General features: G+C 44.2%; 1 protein-coding gene and 8 non-coding genes across 11 annotated transcripts in view; 3 read left to right on the top strand and 6 right to left on the bottom strand.

The window, feature by feature from the left end:
• Window positions 1–535, top strand: part of CHCHD5 (coiled-coil-helix-coiled-coil-helix domain containing 5) — a 5,248-nt gene extending 4,713 nt beyond the window's left edge. For all 3 annotated transcript variants that reach the window (XM_069946277.1, XM_069946285.1, XM_069946293.1), the window contains one exon: window positions 1–535. This exon is cut by the window's left edge and continues 580 nt beyond it. The gene's annotated coding sequence lies outside the window, so the exon portion shown is untranslated.
• A 2,086-nt stretch (window positions 536–2,621) lies between these two features.
• On the bottom strand, window positions 2,622–2,694 carry TRNAV-AAC (transfer RNA valine (anticodon AAC)). Its single transcript has one exon. It is a non-coding gene; the product is annotated as a tRNA-Val (tRNA).
• A 390-nt stretch (window positions 2,695–3,084) lies between these two features.
• Window positions 3,085–3,157, top strand: TRNAV-AAC (transfer RNA valine (anticodon AAC)). The gene has a single exon. It is a non-coding gene; the product is annotated as a tRNA-Val (tRNA).
• Window positions 3,158–4,680: 1,523 nt separating this feature from the next.
• TRNAV-CAC (transfer RNA valine (anticodon CAC)) lies at window positions 4,681–4,753 on the bottom strand. Its single transcript has one exon. It is a non-coding gene; the product is annotated as a tRNA-Val (tRNA).
• Window positions 4,754–7,569: 2,816 nt separating this feature from the next.
• On the bottom strand, window positions 7,570–7,642 carry TRNAV-AAC (transfer RNA valine (anticodon AAC)). Its single transcript has one exon. It is a non-coding gene; the product is annotated as a tRNA-Val (tRNA).
• Window positions 7,643–8,763: 1,121 nt separating this feature from the next.
• TRNAV-AAC (transfer RNA valine (anticodon AAC)) lies at window positions 8,764–8,836 on the top strand. Its single transcript has one exon. It is a non-coding gene; the product is annotated as a tRNA-Val (tRNA).
• Window positions 8,837–10,761: 1,925 nt separating this feature from the next.
• On the bottom strand, window positions 10,762–10,833 carry TRNAE-CUC (transfer RNA glutamic acid (anticodon CUC)). The gene has a single exon. It is a non-coding gene; the product is annotated as a tRNA-Glu (tRNA).
• Window positions 10,834–13,410: 2,577 nt separating this feature from the next.
• TRNAE-CUC (transfer RNA glutamic acid (anticodon CUC)) lies at window positions 13,411–13,482 on the bottom strand. Its single transcript has one exon. It is a non-coding gene; the product is annotated as a tRNA-Glu (tRNA).
• Window positions 13,483–13,969: 487 nt separating this feature from the next.
• Window positions 13,970–14,042, bottom strand: TRNAV-AAC (transfer RNA valine (anticodon AAC)). The gene has a single exon. It is a non-coding gene; the product is annotated as a tRNA-Val (tRNA).
• Between the last annotated feature and the right edge of the window lie 3,632 nt (window positions 14,043–17,674).

Here is a 17,674-nt window from a genome sequence, read left to right as displayed (position 1 = left end):
TTCCAGGTTCCTGTGACGTCCTGACCCCACAGGAACTGGCCTGCTCAGCCAATCACTGACTGAGGCAGAACCCCGCAGTGGCCAATGTGTCACAGAAACCTATAATAAACTGACCAGCATCTGTGGGGAAGCGGAGAAGGTAAGTATACCTTATTTATTATTTTCCCTTGATAACCCCGAAATAAATGCTCCTTGTCTTGGGGATCCTGACCAATATTTATCAAAGTTGTCCTAGAAAAAAAGCCAGTAACAACCAATCACAACACAGCTTTGATATTTACATGGCAAAGCTCTGATTGGTTGCTGTGGGAAAACCAGGCGGGTTCTTCCCGTAGCTTTCATAAATGACATACACATGTACTCAGGAGTTTTACCTCTATTTATGTGATCCTGGGGTACATACTGGTGTCCTCCATGAATGATTTCCTCCCATTTTTGTGAGGTTCTGTGATATAGAGCGGAGATATTATAACTTACCTCTTACTATTGTAGCTGTAATGTGTGTCCAGAAATAAACAGTTATTGGAAAGTGGAACCGGCTCTGTGGTCTGCTCCCAGGATTTGCTCACATCAGCAGCTTGTGCACCCCCTATAGATTTTTTTTTTTTTACTTCTGGTGTACACTTTCCATTTACTTGCTAACAATTACTTCTTCAAAGTTGAGACATTTTAGCTGCTTCCTAGGAATACACCCAAAATGTCATTGCATAATCCTCACTCCAGTGTTTTCTTTATTGTCCTGCGGGACTATTAAAGGGGTTATCTGGGTAACAAAAACAATATTCTGAACAAACCCCCTTCCCAATACTACCCTATGTCTAATATACAGTACATGTATAACCTATCTTGCTCCCTTTCCCTGTTTTTTTTCTCATTTTTTAATCAGCTCTCGATGTGTAAAATCCTCCACTCTGGGTCCATTCTGACCATGCTCAGCTCCCTTTTCCTCCCTCTCTTTATAGTCATAGGATATGTGATCTCTCTGGGGGACAGGTTAGCTGTCTATTAACTTGGTAACCCAACCCCTAGGAGACATAATCAGCATCATCTCCATGCACCTGTGCTGATTCCATAGACTTGCATGTGTCCCTGAGCCTAGGTTTCTGTAATATGAAAAGATATAGTTATATCTCTGCTTGCTGTCAGTGAATGTAGGCATATTTACCCATCTTCGTGTCTCAGCTCTGTATATTGTAAGTGTTATGAATGTTCTGGATTGAACTAGAATGTTTTCATTCGCATTCAGAAAGCAGAGCTCTAAACCTACAATACACCCCCCACCCCGGTAAACAGATGCCCATTATGCAGCACATAGCTGCACCATGCGTGCGCCAGCTCTGCTACATCATCAGCTAGTATGGAATAGATACTGAGGTGATGTGATGCAAAATCAGTGAAAAAAAACAGTCCTGTGTTTACTGTGCAATAGTAATGACAGCAGTGGGCAGGGAAGAAAGCTAAGGGGGCGAATGGATCAATGGCAAATAGACCAATCAGGGAGATGCATGATGGGAAATGTAGTTTTCTATCTTGGTTATAGATCAGCTTTAAAAAAAAACGTGTAACTCAGGAACGGCAGCAGCTAGAAAGAAAGAAGACGGCTCAAAATACTCAGGGGGACTTGGTGAGTAAGACCAGCTAGCATTTAATTTTTTTGATTTAAGGTGGATAACCCCTTTAAGTATGCAAAAGAGATGTGCGAATCTCAAGCATGTTCGGGTTTTTCCAAACCAGACTTCCCTGCATTTGATTACCAGTGACCAAAGGGGGGTTGGGTGCAGCCATAGGGTTGCATCCAGCTTCTTCAGCCACCAGTAATCAAATGCAGAGAGTACGTGTTCTGTCAAACCTGAACATGCTAGAGGTTTGCTCATCTCTAGTTCGCACAAATACATACACATGTTCACTACATTGTTGCACACATACATACAAATTCGCACCATGTAGCTGCTTAAAGAAGTGCACACACAAGCATACTTCCTACCATCCTTGCACGCAAATACGCACACAGTCACCGCACCAAACACCTGCTTGGAAAGGGCTGTGTGTGTGTTTATAGACAGTGTTCAGGACTGATTGATATTGGCAGCATTATACCTCACTCTACCAATGCGTGGTTGTAGGTTTGTCTCATTAAAATTTTTCAAATTCCATGTAAGATTTAGCAGTTTCTTCTCTGTAACAGTTTATAAACTGTTATGTTTTTAGTGATTACTGTGTATATATATATATATATATATATATATATATATATATATTGTATGTATTGTTGATTACTGTATATATTATTTATACACTGTATATATTGTTGATTAAACAGTCAGACTCCAAAGATCACATACTTATCATTACAGCAGCATGATTCCGCACTAATCAAATATGTTCTGAATTCCCCCCAAAATTTAGATGAATTGGAAACTTCTTCCAGACAAATCTCTTAAAATAGCTGGTGCTGCAACTAGGCATACGGAGCTGCATATCTCCTTGTGTTACCTATTATGTTCCAAAATAAATAAATAAATATATATATATATGTATATGTATAGCTTCTGCCCAATTGACTTGACACCAGCTGCTTCTGTCATTCATATATTTTAAAAACAAACATTAGAAAAAAAAAATGTTTCTGCCCGGTCTCGAACCGGGGACCTTTCGCGTGTTAGGCGAACGTGATAACCACTACACTACAGAAACTTCTAGATAATTGGTCACCTGTGACATCGATTGCAGATGATGGTCTTGTATGTGGGAATACGGTTATTGAACGAAATTAATTTTATGTGACTGTTTCTCGATGGATGCCCCTGTTCTACCCATATAGCCCCAGGTTAAGCAATCAGGGTAAGAACTATTTGTTTTTCTATATATTTTTGGATTTCTCCTCTTTTCAAATCCACTCCTGGGTTTGGCTTCAAATCTTTGGCAGATAATCTGTCGTCAGATCTGTTGGTGTAATAGGGCCTTAAGAAAGTAATAACCGAGGAAAAAGAGTTCCATGTGAGTGGTCAAAGGGAAATTTTTCTATTGTGCCCATAGTTAAACTGATGTACATGATCATGTGAGAAACCTAGCATAAATGCAGAAGTTTCTGTAGTGTAGTGGTTATCACGTTCGCCTAACACGCGAAAGGTCCCCGGTTCGAAACCGGGCAGAAACACATTTTGTTTTTCCCTGCCATCTGTTTTCAGGACACATGAGTGACGGTGGCATCTGCTGTCGTCAAGGCACATTTCTGTACAAAGACCCAAAACTGTTAAAGCGTTAGTGCTTAGCTTTTTTTTAAATTTTTTAATCTAATACCACATGACAAGGTTAAATAACTTTGTCATGTGGTGTTATTACCTTTCTTGACGTCTCCCGCGTTTTCTAGGTCGTCCTGCCCACCAGTGCTAGTTTATAAATTTTCTTCATTGTGTTGGCACATAAAAAGCATTGAGACCACGCTGAGTTAAGACACTCTGTGATTGCCTGGCATGAGCGCATGCGCATCCAAAGCGAACTAATTCTCAGTAGTGGGCAGGCTTTTAACTAGGTAAGCCAGACCAATGCAACAATGGAGGACATGTGATCCACGTCTCCAATGGGAGGAGCAGGAGAGAGACAGAGTGGATACCCCGCTACTGATTTCTAGCACACTCATGGAAGTGAGTGATGTTGCAGAGGATCGTAATGGGGCAAAATGTGTAATTAGAGCCAATTACAACTTTATAGAGATTGCTACATACTGTTTAAGGCCATGTTCACACAACATATTTTTTTAATTAATCACGGCCATTGTTGCAAATTGTTACAACGGCCATGACTAATTCAAAAGATGCGTTCTATTTAATAAATGGAATCCTGGCTGGAGAATATACACATAGTATACGCTGCGTCCGGGATTGCAAGTGGCCGCACGGAAAACTGACATGTCAGTTTTGTGCGACGGCTGTTCATTGAACTGCAATGTACTGCAGTACCGGCCGGAATGATCTTCAATGACACCGGCCGGGTCACAGAACGGCTGGTGGCTCATGCTGTGTGAATCTGGCCTAAAGCTGCAATAATAATTTAGGAGGAATACCCCTTCCCGCATCAGTCAGTACATTTACGTCCTGATGCGGGAGGGGGGCTTCAGAGAGGGGTCGCACGGCAACCACGCTCTGAACCTGGGACCGTGGCTATAAGTGAGCTCGGTCTCATTGCCATGCCCGCTAATTATACATTTAAATGCAGGTGTCAAAACTGAAAGCTGCATTTAAATGTATGATCTGCCCTTTTCCCTGCGCTGCGCAGACCAGAGTAATACAGCAATGATCTGATCGCTCAGTGCTGTATTAAGTATTAATAATTTGTTTGTGTCTATATAGCTATAAAGAACACTAAAAATGGTGCTACTGCTAATAAAGGGAATGGGGAGGCTTGTGTGCTGGCACTGTTAGTTTTATTATCACTTTGGGTAACAAAAAATACATATAAATGAAGAAGTAACTCGGAGCACACTATGGAAAGAAAAAAAAATGCAATACAAAAGAAAAATGAAACGAAGTGTAAAAAGAAAAAAGTTTTTTTCAGCCCTACAAATGTAACAAAACATTGCATTCATGTTTAAATTTTTTGTAACAAATGCATAACTTGTAATCGGCAGCTGCTTCTGCCACTCGTGTCTTAAAAAGAGAAGCCGAAGTAAAAAATGTGAAGTGTTTCTGCCCGGTTTCGAACCGGGGACCTTTCGCGTGTGAGGCGAACGTGATAACCACTACACTACAGAAACTTCCTGCTGTGTGTGGTTGGCCCTTATGTTTGTGTTCTGATAGAATTCATGAAAGTTGTGCCTTGTGTCTCATTTTGTGGTTTTGCTAGTGTGTAGGCTGCTTATCTTGTCTCAAACAGTACAATTATTATGATATTAAGCATTCACTGCCTCTGTAGAGTATAAGCATTTACTGCTTGGCCACCAGATGTCAGTAATGTGTTATCAATTATACTGAGGTGAACAAAAATAATGTAATAAATAGTCAAAAACGTGAATTTTTTTTTTTATAAAAGTGTGGCTACTTTTTAAAGGGGTAGTCATGTGACTGATGGACACATTGAGTCGTGACTCTCTGTATTGGCCGAAATTCCTGTGTTTAGTCTCTTTTTTTCCACCAGCACAAGTCAGAAAATCTGCCTTCAGGAGACTGGACCTGGATACAGTAAGTATAGCTGTTATATAGCTGCCTTCTGGAGACTGGACCTGGATACAGTAGGTATAGCTGTTATATAGCTGCCTTCTGGAGACTGGACTTGGATACAGTAGGTATAGCTGTTATATAGCTGCCTTCAGGAGACTGGACCTGGATACAGTAGGTATAGCTGTTATATAGCTGCCTTCAGGAGACTGGACCTGGATACAGTAGGTATAGCTGTTATATAGCTGCCTTCAGGAGACTGGACCTGGATACAGTAGGTATAGCTGTTATATAGCTGCCTTCAGGAGACTGGACCTGGATACAGTAGGTATAGCTGTTATATACTGTAGCAGCCTTCAGGAGACTGGACCTGGATACAGTAGGTATAGCTGTTATATAGCAGCCTTCAGGAGACTGGACCTGGATACAGTAGGTACAGCTGTTATATAGCAGTCTTCAGGAGACTGGACCTGGGTACAGTAAGTATTGCTGTTATAAAGTTGCCTGCAGGAGACTGGACCTGGATTTCTGGTAAGTATACCTTTGTTTTACAGCATAACAACAAAAAAATAATGAATGAATATTGCCGACTTGCTTTATATCATATCTACTGTTGATTTAGATTTTGAAAGTTATAACAACAGTGATACTTTAAAGTGTCACTGTCGTTCAAATATTTTTTTTGCAGAAATCAATAGTACAGGCGATTTTAAGAAACTTTGTAATTGGGTTTATTAGCCGAAAAATGCATTTTTATCATGAAAAAGCAGTTTGAAGATGAGGCACCAAAACAGGACAGCAAAGAGTTAAAGTACAGTTAATCACCCGGCTATCTCCTCTGACAGTCAACACTGACCTCTCAGACCTCTGAATACCACTGTCTCCCACCTCTATGTTGTGTAATCCTTTGTTCTCTGCTCTCTGCTGCCGACTAACTCCCCCTCCCCTCTCTATAGAACAGACAGGGTTGTGTCTGATGCAAAAAAGTCACAATTTACTGATATTTTGCCGTGAATGGAAAAGAGGAGGGGGGGGGGGGGGGGGGGACCTAAGAAAAGGCTTTTTGAATGGAAATAATTGCATATTTGCCAATTACAAAGTTTTTTAAAATCGCCTGCACTATTGATTTCTGCAAAAAAAAAAAAAAATATAATAATAATACGACAGTGACTCTTTAACCCCTTAACCACATCGGGTTGTAAATGTACGGCCCCGCAGGGTGGGCTTTAACGCAAATGGACGTACATTTACGCCCGATGTTTTCCCGATCCCGAAGATGGCCTGCTATAATGTATAGCAGGCCATCTCTGCTCGTCGGCCCGGGGGTGATTAACCCCTCCCGTGCTGATGATCGCTGCTTTATGCTGATCAATACAGATCAGCATATAGCAGCTAAATTCAGCTTTCCGGGTCATCGCCATCAGTGTCCTGGGGAAAGATGGTGCCGATGCCACCCCCACCGTGATAGACCGGCCAGGCTGGGGGGGGGGGTGTATATCAAAAGAAAATGCGTCTGAAAGTTTGAAACCATTTAGGAGTGTTGATTAGACACTCCTCCAGGCTTATTGAGGCAAATTCTATTGCAGACTTGTAGGAACCCATATGTGGTTAGGTCGAGGGGGGGGGGGGGGGGGGGTGCTCTATAGGTTTTGGAGCAGGAAAAAAGCAAAAAAAGACTTATTGCTTTACAGTCCTTTCACACTTTCTTGTTTGGCAATGTGATTATTGTGCAAATTGTTTACACGCATTAATGTTTGTACATTATTTGTATATCACTATTGTATAACTGGCATGAATATGCATAATGCCAAATTTTTATTTATAATGGAGCAATAAAAAAGAATTATCGAATGGGAAAAATAACATTAATTAAATAAAGCCACACATCCTATAAAGCAGGGATGGGGAACCTTCAGCCCTCCAGCTGTTGCAAAACTACAACTCCCATCATGCCTATATAGCCAAAGCTTAAGCTTTTGCTGTCCAGGCATGATGGGAATTTTAGTTTTGCAACAGCTGGAGGGCCGAAGGTTCCCCATCCATGTTTTATGGGGTCATCTAGGCCCCTCCCACCCTGCCTTTTTTCCTATCCTGCATGGAACTGGACAAGTGGTTTGCTGGCTGCTTTGCCTATTTTCATGAATCTTTGTTAATGTATCTTGCTGATCTTCCTAGATTCTGGGAGATGTACATGGGTGCGGTTAACCCCTTGCCAGCTTCTATGTCTTCTATAAGTGCAGCCTGCACTTGCTGTTCTGTCTAAGCAGCATTTTAAAATGTAAGTTTATTAGTTGTTTTGTTAAACTCATGTTTTTGTTGTTTTTGTTCCAGTTTCTGTTCAGACAGATGACAGGTGACGCCAGCTGCTTCCGCCATTCATATGTTTTAAAATGGAACATTAGACGGTAAGAAAATGTGTTTCTGCCCGGTTTCGAACCGGGGACCTTTCGCGTGTTAGGCGAACGTGATAACCACTACACTACAGAAACTTCTGCATGAACAGATTTGTTGCTGATATGAGGTAAGACAATATTCAAAACTCCTCTTTCGGTAATGTTCACACAAGTCAACACTACGGGGGAGATTTATCAAAGGGTGTAAAATTTAGACTGGTGCAAACTGCCCACAGCAACCAATCACAGCTCAGCTTTCCTTTCAGCACTGCCTAAAGCTGAGCTGTGATTGGTTGCTGTGGGTAGTTTGCACCAGTCTAAATTTTACACCCTTTGATAAATCTCCCCCTATCAGCCTAGATTTAAAAAAAAAACTTTGAAATACATGTTAGTACAGAAAAGTTTATCTTTCTGCACTTATGAGACTGTGTTCTTCATGCATTGCACTCTATCGCTCACACAATTCACTGGTAGAGTCAGAATTCTGTGGAGAGGGGAGGAGGGAGCTGCTGCAGGGCCCGCTCACACTACGGAATAATCCTGTTAAACTTAACTACAATGGAGCCTGCCCATTGTCCCTGCCTACTTGCCTCCAGCAGCCCAAGGTGACTGTGGGTAACTGGGCGACAGTCCCTAACTTGCCATACATGAAAAACACAAAACACAGACAGGACAGATTTACAGATAAAGATAGTGGACAAGCCAGGTCAAAACCAAACGGGCAGCAAAGTACAAAAACGGAATCCAAAGAAAGCCAGATAACAAAGCAGGTAACAGATATAGAAAGTAATGAGCATGCTAGAAATCTAGTTTAATAGCCAGTGAGTACTGGGAGATTCAGGGAGGTTTAAGGGTAAATTGACACGGATGGATCCGCAGCGGATTTTACGCTGCGAATTCGCACGGAAATCTGCGGATCCTATGCCGATTACTTTCAATGAGGATACATACTCGCAGCAGGATTTACATCCCGCTGGGAGTATGTATGTGACAGCGCCATTAATCCCCCTCCGTCCGGAGCATACTTTACCTCCTCCCTGCTCCGGGGGCTTCCAGCGTCTTCACGTCTGTAGTAGAGGGCAAAAAAAAGTCTTTAAAATGGCAAAAATAACTCAGGAGAAACAGAATTTTGTATAAGAAGTCAAAGCTGACTTTTTAGTTTTCTCCATATTTAAACAACTATCCATGGTAATGAGCAAGCATGCTGTCCCATGAAAGTTTCTGTAGTGTAGTGGTTATCACGTTCGCCTAACACGCGAAAGGTCCCCGGTTCGAAACCGGGCAGAAACATGTTTGTTTTTCTCTGCCCTCTCTTTTCAGGACATGAGTGACAGTGGCATCTGCGGCTGTCAAGGCAAAGGTGTACACCAGGGGTACTCAACAACTTTTAGTGACGGTCCACTTACCGGGGTCTTTTGTCAGGTGAAGGTCTGAGCTGAACATCAGTAGGAAACGTGTTTTGTTACTTTTCACAAACGTTGTTGAACTATTTACATACAGAATTGCTGCTTATTAGTGGGAAAACTGTCATTTTCTCTCTCACCAACCCTTTAAAATTAGGTACAAAGGGGGTGACTGCATTAGTAGTATATAGCTCCCCCTGTGTTGAGATGCTTTTCTCGAACAATATAATATTACAAGTTATGGGCATTAGATTTCCGGTGATACGTTGATCCGGGGATTGTTCTGGTTGCCACTGGAGTCGGGGGGGGGGGGGGGGAGTTTTCTCCCTGTGGTGGGGCGGTTGTCGTCTGCCTCATGGGGGGTTTTGCCTTCCCTGGATCAACACAGTAGGGTTTCCCTAGGTTGAACCTGATGGACTCTTGTCTTCTTTCAACCTTATTTACTATGTTACTATGTAGTATATAGCCCCCCTGTGCTCTCTCTCCCTGTAGTATATAGCCCCCCCCCCTGTGCTCTCTCCCAGTATATAGCCCCCCTGTGCTCCCTCCCCTGTATATAGCCCCCCTGTGCTCCCTCCCCCTGTATATAGCCCCCCTGTGATCTCTCCCCTTGTATATAGCCCCCCTGTGCTCTCTCCCCCAGTATATAGCCCCCCTGTGCTTTCTCCCCCTGTATATAGCCCCCCTGTGCTCCCTCCCCCTGTATATAGCCCCCCTATGCTCTCTCCCCCTGTATATAGCCCCCCTGTGCTCTCTCCCCCTGTATATAGCCCCCCTGTGCTCCCTCCCCTTTATATAGCCCCCCTGTGCTCCCTCCCCTGTATATAGCCCCCCTGTGCTCCCTCCCCCTGTATATAGCCCCCCTGTGCTCTCTCCCCTTGTATATAGCCCCCCTGTGCTCTCTCCCCCAGTATATAGCCCCCCTGTGCTTTCTCCCCCTGTATATAGCCCCCCTGTGCTCCCTCCCCCTGTATATAGCCCCCCTATGCTCCCTCCCCCTGTATATAGCCCCCCTGTGCTTTCTCCCCCTGTATATAGCCCCCCTGTGCTCTCTACCCCTGTATATAGCTCCCCTGTGCTCTCTCCCACTGTATATAGCCCCCCTGTGCTCTCTCCCCCTGTATATAGCCCCCCTGTGCTCTCTCCCCCTGTATATAGCCCCCCTGTGCTCTCTCCCCCTGTATATAGCCCCCCCTGTGCTCTCTCCCCCTGTATATAGCCCCCCTGTGCTCCCTCCCCTGTATATAGCCCCCCTGTGCTTTCTCCCCGTATATAGCCCCTCTGTGCTTTCTCCCCCTGTATATAGCCCCCCTGTGCTTTCTCTCCCTGTATATAGCCCCCCTGTGCTCTCTCCCCCTGTATATAGCCCCCCCTGTGCTCTCTCCCCCTGTATATAGCCCCCCTGTGCTCTCTCCCCCTGTATATAGCCCCCCTGTGCTCCCTCCCCTGTATATAGCCCCCTGTGCGCTCCCCCCCTCCCATACTCACCTAAGTCCTGGGCGTCCTCTTCTCTTCCTCCTGTGGCCGCACTGCAGCGGTCACTAGAGGCCGCTCTCCCCGCCGGCGCAGGAACGTCACTCGGCACTGACACCAGAGGGGGAGCGCGGCCTCTTGTGACCGCTGCGGCCAGTAAGAGGTGACTGACAGGGAGGGAGCCAATGGCTTCCTCTCTGTCAGTGCTGCTGCCGCTGCCGCTCGGTATCTATGAGCGCTCGTAGATACTTACTGTGCAGGGAGCAGCGCCGCAGCCGGGGTCCGGCCAGTTGAGGACCCCTGGTGTATACAAACAAGAAAAGAAAAAAATTCATATCTTTCCCTGACCGGGAATCGAACCCGGGCCGCGGCGGTGAGAGCGCCGAATCCTAACCACTAGACCACCAGGGAAACTGGCAATTAAGATTGAAACACCCTTCCAAGTGACTACTGTGCTACTCAATAAGCCCTTCAAATGTAACATACAAAAGATTCTATTCGCCTTCAATTTGTTTGTAGAGAAAATGCCGGACTTTTTGGGGCAGCTGCTTCTGTCATTCATGCATTTTGAAAAGAGAAGCCCTAGTAAAATATATGTTGTGTTTCTGGGATCAGGCCCGTTCCTACCATGAGGCAGAGTGAGGATCCTGCCTCAGGCGGCAGCTTCCGAGGTCCCTGAGGGGGCGGCACTATCCTGCCCTGTCATTGTAGTTAAGTCATTTCTGACTTAACAGCCGCCCAGCAGTGTTACAGGACCCCCTCCTGCTGCCTTATCTGGGTCCCGGCTGCCTTATCTCCAAAGCAAACAGTGGAGCATGTGATCCCTGTGCTTCCTCCACTGTGTGCTGCCTGAGCGTCCGGACTGGAAGCAGGAGGAGGAGGGGACTCAGCACGGCAGCCTGCAGAGGTCATAACAGTGAGAAGACCAGGAAACTGACCCTGCAGAGCTGTGTGCTGCCTGTCCTGTGCCCCCCTCCCCTCTGTGTGTGCTGCCTGTCCTGTGCCCCCCTCCCCTCTGTGTGTGCTGCCTGTCCTGTCCCCCCTCCCCTCTGTGTGTGCTGCCTGTCCTGTGCCCCCCTCCCCTCTGTGTGTGCTGCCTGTCCTGTGCCCCCCTCCCCTCTGTGTGTGCTGCCTGTCCTGTGCCCCCCTCCCCTCTGGGGTGAATTGCGTAAGTGTGTGTGTAAATGTGTGTGTGTAAATGTGTGTGTGTGTGTGCATGTGTAAACATGTGTGTGTGAATGTGCATGTGTGTATTATACAGTAGATATATGCTGCGGTGGGTATGCAGTGTTTCTAGGTGCTGTGTGTTTGGGGTGGTAGGGGTGACTGACTGGTAAAGTGAGTCTTTGCTGAGGGAAGGGTATGGGTATTTTCTATTAGGAGGTCAGTATCACCAACAAAGATGGTGTTTGGGGGTATTAGGTGATGTCCACCATTACAGGGGGCACCATGCGTTATAGGTCACCTCCCCTGATCAAATGCAGTAATCCTCTACTGGGCACTCTGGAGGATGACTGCATTTGATCAAGGGAGGTGACTTATAAAGCATGGTGAGGGTACAGCGATTATGCGGATCCCATGCTTTATAGTTCATCATCATCTCTCCATCTCATTCATTGAATACCGGCCGCAGAGAACCTGTTAGTTCACACAATGGAGTGTGTGGCTCTGGCCATACGCTCCATTGTGTGCAGCGGTGAATTCAGATGTGGGCGCACATGGGTGGGCCCGCACCCAAATTCAGAAAGAATGAACATCATCCAGCCGATACTGCAGTGACTTGATGATCTTCAGTGATACCAGCCGCTCTGTGATCCGGCTGGGTCACAGAACGGCCGGTGTTATACATAGTGTGCACATGGCCTAAGGCACAGAGACAGGGGGAGTGATGGTAACTGATCACACAGCTGGTACATGTGTTTGCATGCAGTATACACACAGCTGGCACCTACTATGCAGTACATACACTGCCGCCATATATGTTTATGTGTCATACAGTGACTGCTGGTATATTTTTATGTGTGTGGTATATTTATAGCTAATATATACCTATATGTGTGGTATAATTGCTGCTAGTATATTTATGTATGTGTGCAGTTGATCACTAATTATTGGGGGGGGGCGCCATTTTAATTTTCGCCTCAGGCGGCAGAATGGCTAGAATCGGCCCTGTCTGGGATATTGCGCATTTGTGGTCACATCAAATCCAGAAAAATTGTAATAAAAAGCGATCAAAAAGTCGCATATGCGCAATCAAGGTACCGATAGAAAATACACATCATGGCGCAAAATTTTTTACATAACACAGCCCCATAGACCAAAGGATAAAAGCGCTATAAGCCTGGGAGTAGAGCGATTTTAAGGAACATATTTATGTTAACAATGATTGGAATTTTTTACAAGCCATCAGATAAAATAAAAGTTATACATGTTACATAACGACTTTAGGAACATATTTAACAAGTCAGTTTTACCCTAGGGCGAACGGCGTAAAAACAAATACCCCTCAAAAAAACAAAATGCGTTTTGTTTTTTTTTTAATTTCACCACACATTTATTTTTTTCTGATTTTGCAGTGTTTTTTTATGAAAAAATTCAGCCTGTCATTGCAAAGTACAATTAGTGGCGCAAAAAATAAGGGCTCATGTGGGTTTCTAGGTGAAAAAATGCAACTGCTATGGCCTTTTAAGCACAAGGAGGAAAAAAACGGAAGTGGAAAAATCGAAATTGTCTCTGTCTTTAAGGGGTTAAATACTTTCCAGCGGGCCGCAGCGGTGAGAGCACCGAATCCTAACCACTACCCACAAAGTTAGTAGCACATAAAGTAAGGCAGGTCATATTTGAAAAATGAAGCTTTGATTTAAAGGCCAAAAATGCATATTCATGTATATTAAATATTTTCCAGTTTGAAGATATTTAATATATTTATAATAGGTATCAGCATATTTACCATATATCCATTGCAAAGAATAAAGAGAAAAAACACCTTTCCCTGACCGGGAATCGAACCCGGGCCGCGGCGGTGAGAGCGCCGAATCCTAACCACTAGACCACCAGGGATGTTGTATAGAAAAGTTTTATACACCCTCCCAAGTGTCCACAGTGTTACACAATAATAGTCACTTTCTCCTGCTGTCACTACTTGCCTCACTAAAATATTCAACTTCTCCCTCTCCTCTGGGATCTTTCTCTCCTCCTTCAAACATTCGTTAATAACCCCACTACTGGAAAAACTTTCTTTAGTCCCATCCTGTCCAACCACCTATTGACCTTTCTCTAATCTCGCTTTCCTGTCTAAACAGGCTCTCAGCTAACCCGCTCTCTCCTTGACCCCCTACAGTCTGGCTTCACTCCACTAAAACTGCTTTCACCAAGGTGTCGATCTCCTGAATCGATCTTGTTTAAACTACCTAGTTAATCTTTGTCAACACAACATGTTAAAACCTAAAATCTACTTCTTAGATTTCTTACAGATGTGCACATTTCCGGTAGCGTCGCTATACTCTAACTGTATAAATAACTGTAAAGGTGAAAAACTTAAACAAATTGTTTCTGCCCGGTCTCGAACCGGGGACCTTTCACGTGTTAGGCGAACGTGATAACCACTACACTACAGAAACTTCCATGTTGCAGTACATGGTGTACACCTCAGGGTTGTTAACCCTTGGAGGACCTGGCCAATATCAATTTTTGCGTTTTCGTTTTTTCCTCCTTGCATTTTTTCACCTAGAAACCCACATGAGCCCTTACTTTTTGCGCCACTAATTGTGAGAAATTGAAAAGAAAAACACATTTCTTTTATTTGGGTTATTTTTTACGCCGTTTGCCCTGTGGTAAAACTGACTTGTTATTTTTGTTCCTAAAGTTGTAACGATTACAACAATATATAACATGTATAACTTTTATTGTATCTGATGGCTTGTAAAAAATTCAAACCATTGTTAACAAATATATGTTCCTTAAAATCGCTCCATTCCCAGGCTTATAGCGCTTTTATCCTTTGGTCTATGGGGCTGTGTCAGGTGTAATTTTTTGCGCCATGATGTTTACTTTCTATCGGTACCTTGATTGCACATATGCGACTTTTTGATTGCTTTTTTTTTTAATTTTTCTGGATTTGATGCGACCAAAAATGTGCAATTTTACACTTCAGGATTTTTTTTTGCGCTTACGCCGTTTACCGTGCGGGATCAGGAATGTGATAAATTAATAGTTTGGGCGATTACGCACGCAGCGATAACAAACATGTTTATTTTTATTTATAACATGGGAAAAGAGGGGTGATTCAAACTTTTATTAGGGGAGGGGGCTTTTTATTAACAACACTTTTTTTTTTTTTTTTTACACTTATACTAGAAGCCCCCCTGGGGTTAGGGTTATTCCCCCGGGGGACTTCTAGTATAAGCACACTGATCTCTCATTGAGATCTATGCTGTATAGTTATACAGCATAGATCAATGAGACAGGCACTGGATTGCTTCTGGCTGCTGCAGCTGGAAGCAATCGAGTGGAGAGCCGGGTTCAGCGCCATTACGGCGCAGACCCCGGCAGGTACAAGATGTGTGGTTCGCTCCTCAGGGATGACTGCACACAAGTAATCAGATGCAGCTGTCAAATTTGACAGCTGCATCTGATTTCTTAATTAGCGGCCACGGCGATCGGACTATGTTCGCTAATAGCCGCGGTCCCGGGCTACATGCGGCACCCGGGACTGCGGCGTTTCAGTGCGCGGCCGCCGTGTGGCCTCGCTCTAAACACCCATAGGCAGCCCAGGACGTACAGGTATGCCCAGGGTCGTCTAGGGGTTAAAGAACTCAGATCTGTGATTGCTGCCCCCCTGACAGATCTGTATAACCAATACCTGCTAACAGGAGATGTTCCTGATGATTGGAGAAAGGCCAATGTTATACCCATCCACAAGAAGGGGAGTAGAGAAGAGCCCAGTAACTACAGGCCAGTTAGCTTAACATCTGTAGTAGTAAAAATTATGAAAACTCTTCTTAACCCTTAGGTGACCCTGGACGTACCCGTACGTCCAGAGCCGCCTCCATGTGTTCAGAGCGGGCCGCGCGGCCAAAGTTGACAGCTGCATCAAGTAATCAGCCATTCCCCGGGTGTCTAGTGGGGTGAATCGCTCAGGAGCAATCCACACATCTTACTCCTTCCGGGGTCAGCGCCGTAATGGCGCTGATCCCGGCTCGGCACTCGATTGCCATAAGCAATCAATGTGCCTATCTCATTGATCTATGCAGCATAGATCTCAATGAGAGATCAGTGTACTTATACTAGAAGTCACCCAGGGGGGAATAACCCTAACCCCAGGGGGGATAACCCTAACCCCAGGGGGGCTTGTAGTATAAGTGAAAAAGAAAAAAAAATGTTATTATCAATAAAAAGCCCCCTCCCCTAATAAAAGTCAGAATCACCCCCCTTTTCCCATGTTATAAATAAATAAACAAACTAACATGTTTGGTATTGCTGCATGCGTAATCGCCCGAACTATTAATCACATTCCTGATCTCGCACAGTAAATGGCGTAAGGGCAAAAAAATCCCAAAGTGCAAAATTGCGCATTTTTGGTCGCATCAAATCCAGAAAAATTGTAATAAAAAGCGATTAAAAAGTCGCATATGGTCAAGGTACCAATAGAAAGAACATATCATGGCACAAAAAATGACGCCAAACACAGCCCCATAGACCAAAGGATAAAAGCGCTATAAGCCTGGGAATGGAGCGATTTTAAGGAACGTATATTGTTATATATCGTTGTAATCGTAACGACTTGAGGAACATATATAACAAGTCTGTTTTACCCCAGGGCGAACAGCATAAAAACGAAAAAAATAAAAAATAAAAGAAATGCAGATTTTTTTTCAATTTCACCACACATTGAATTTTTTTCTGGTTTCGCAGTGTACTTTATGAAAAAATTCAGCCTGTCATTGCAAAGTACAATTAGTGACGCAAGAAATAAGGGGTCATGTGGGTTTCTAGGCGAAAAAATGCAAGTGCTATGGCCTTTTAAGCACAATGAGGGAAAAACGAAAACGCAAAAATTTAAGTTGGCCTGGTCCGCTAAGGGTTAAAAAGAAGATAATGGATCATCTAAGAATCAACAATTTGATGGATCCAAACCATGAGCATGACTGCAGGCAGATCATGTCAGACTAATCTCATTGATTTCTTTGATTATGCCACAAAAGTGCTGGATGAAGGTGGCGCTGTGGATATTGCCTATCTGGACTTCAGCAAAGCTTTTGATACAGTTCCCCATAAAGAGCTGATAGAGAAGTTGGAGAAAATTGGACTTAATCCCTGGATAGTTCAGTGGATTTGTGGTTGGCTGAAGGATAGATATCAGAGGGTTGTTGTTAATAGTGTATATTCTGAGCAGAGACTGGTTACATGTGGTGTGCCTCAAGGGTCTGTTCTGGGTCCTATTCTTTTTATTATGTTCGTAAGTGACATAGGAGAAGGTTTGGTAGGTAAGGTTAGTGACATAGGAGAAGGTTTGGTAGGTAAGTATAGTGACAGGAGAAGGTTTGGTAGGTAAGGATAGTGACAGGAGAAGGTTTGGTAGGTAAGGTTTGTCTGTTTGCTGACGACACGAAAGTGTGCAACAGGGTTGATATTCCTGGAGGTGTCAGTAATATGGAAAATGATTTAGCTTTGCTAGATAAGTGGTCCAAACAGTGGAAATTGGAGTTCAATGTTTCCAAATATAAAATAATGCACTTGGGGAGGAGGAATCCTCTATCCGAGTATCACATCGGCAGTACTGTGTTGGAAAACACTTCAGAAGAGAAGGATTTAGGGGTAATGATTTCTGACAGCCTTAAAGTGAGTCACCAGTGCAACCAGGCAGTGGGGAAAGCAAATCGCATGCTGGGGTGTATAGCTAGAGGTATAACCAGTAGGAAGAGGGAGATTGTGATCCCACTGTATAGAGCTCTGGTGTGACCACATCTGGAATACTGTGTCCAGTTCTGGAGACCTCACCTAAAAAAGCTTATTGATGAAATAAAACGGGTCCAAAGACGGGCCACAAAAATGGTGGAGGGTGTGAGGCATAAACCATATCAGGAAAGACTTAAAGATTTGAATCTGTATAGTCTGGAGGAAAGACGGGAAAGGGGGGACATGATTGAAACAGCAGACCGAATGGGCTGCCCAAACAATCTGTGTAATAGCACAGTGCAGCAAATGGGAAACGAGGGGGGAGTGAGCGCTAAACCTGGCAGGTTTGCGCTCG

This window comes from Dendropsophus ebraccatus, chromosome 1, assembly GCF_027789765.1.
Source record: "Dendropsophus ebraccatus isolate aDenEbr1 chromosome 1, aDenEbr1.pat, whole genome shotgun sequence".
Lineage (NCBI taxonomy): Eukaryota > Metazoa > Chordata > Amphibia > Anura > Hylidae > Dendropsophus > Dendropsophus ebraccatus.
Note: the sequence above shows the minus strand (reverse complement) of the source record. Positions and strands in the feature narration are given on the sequence as shown.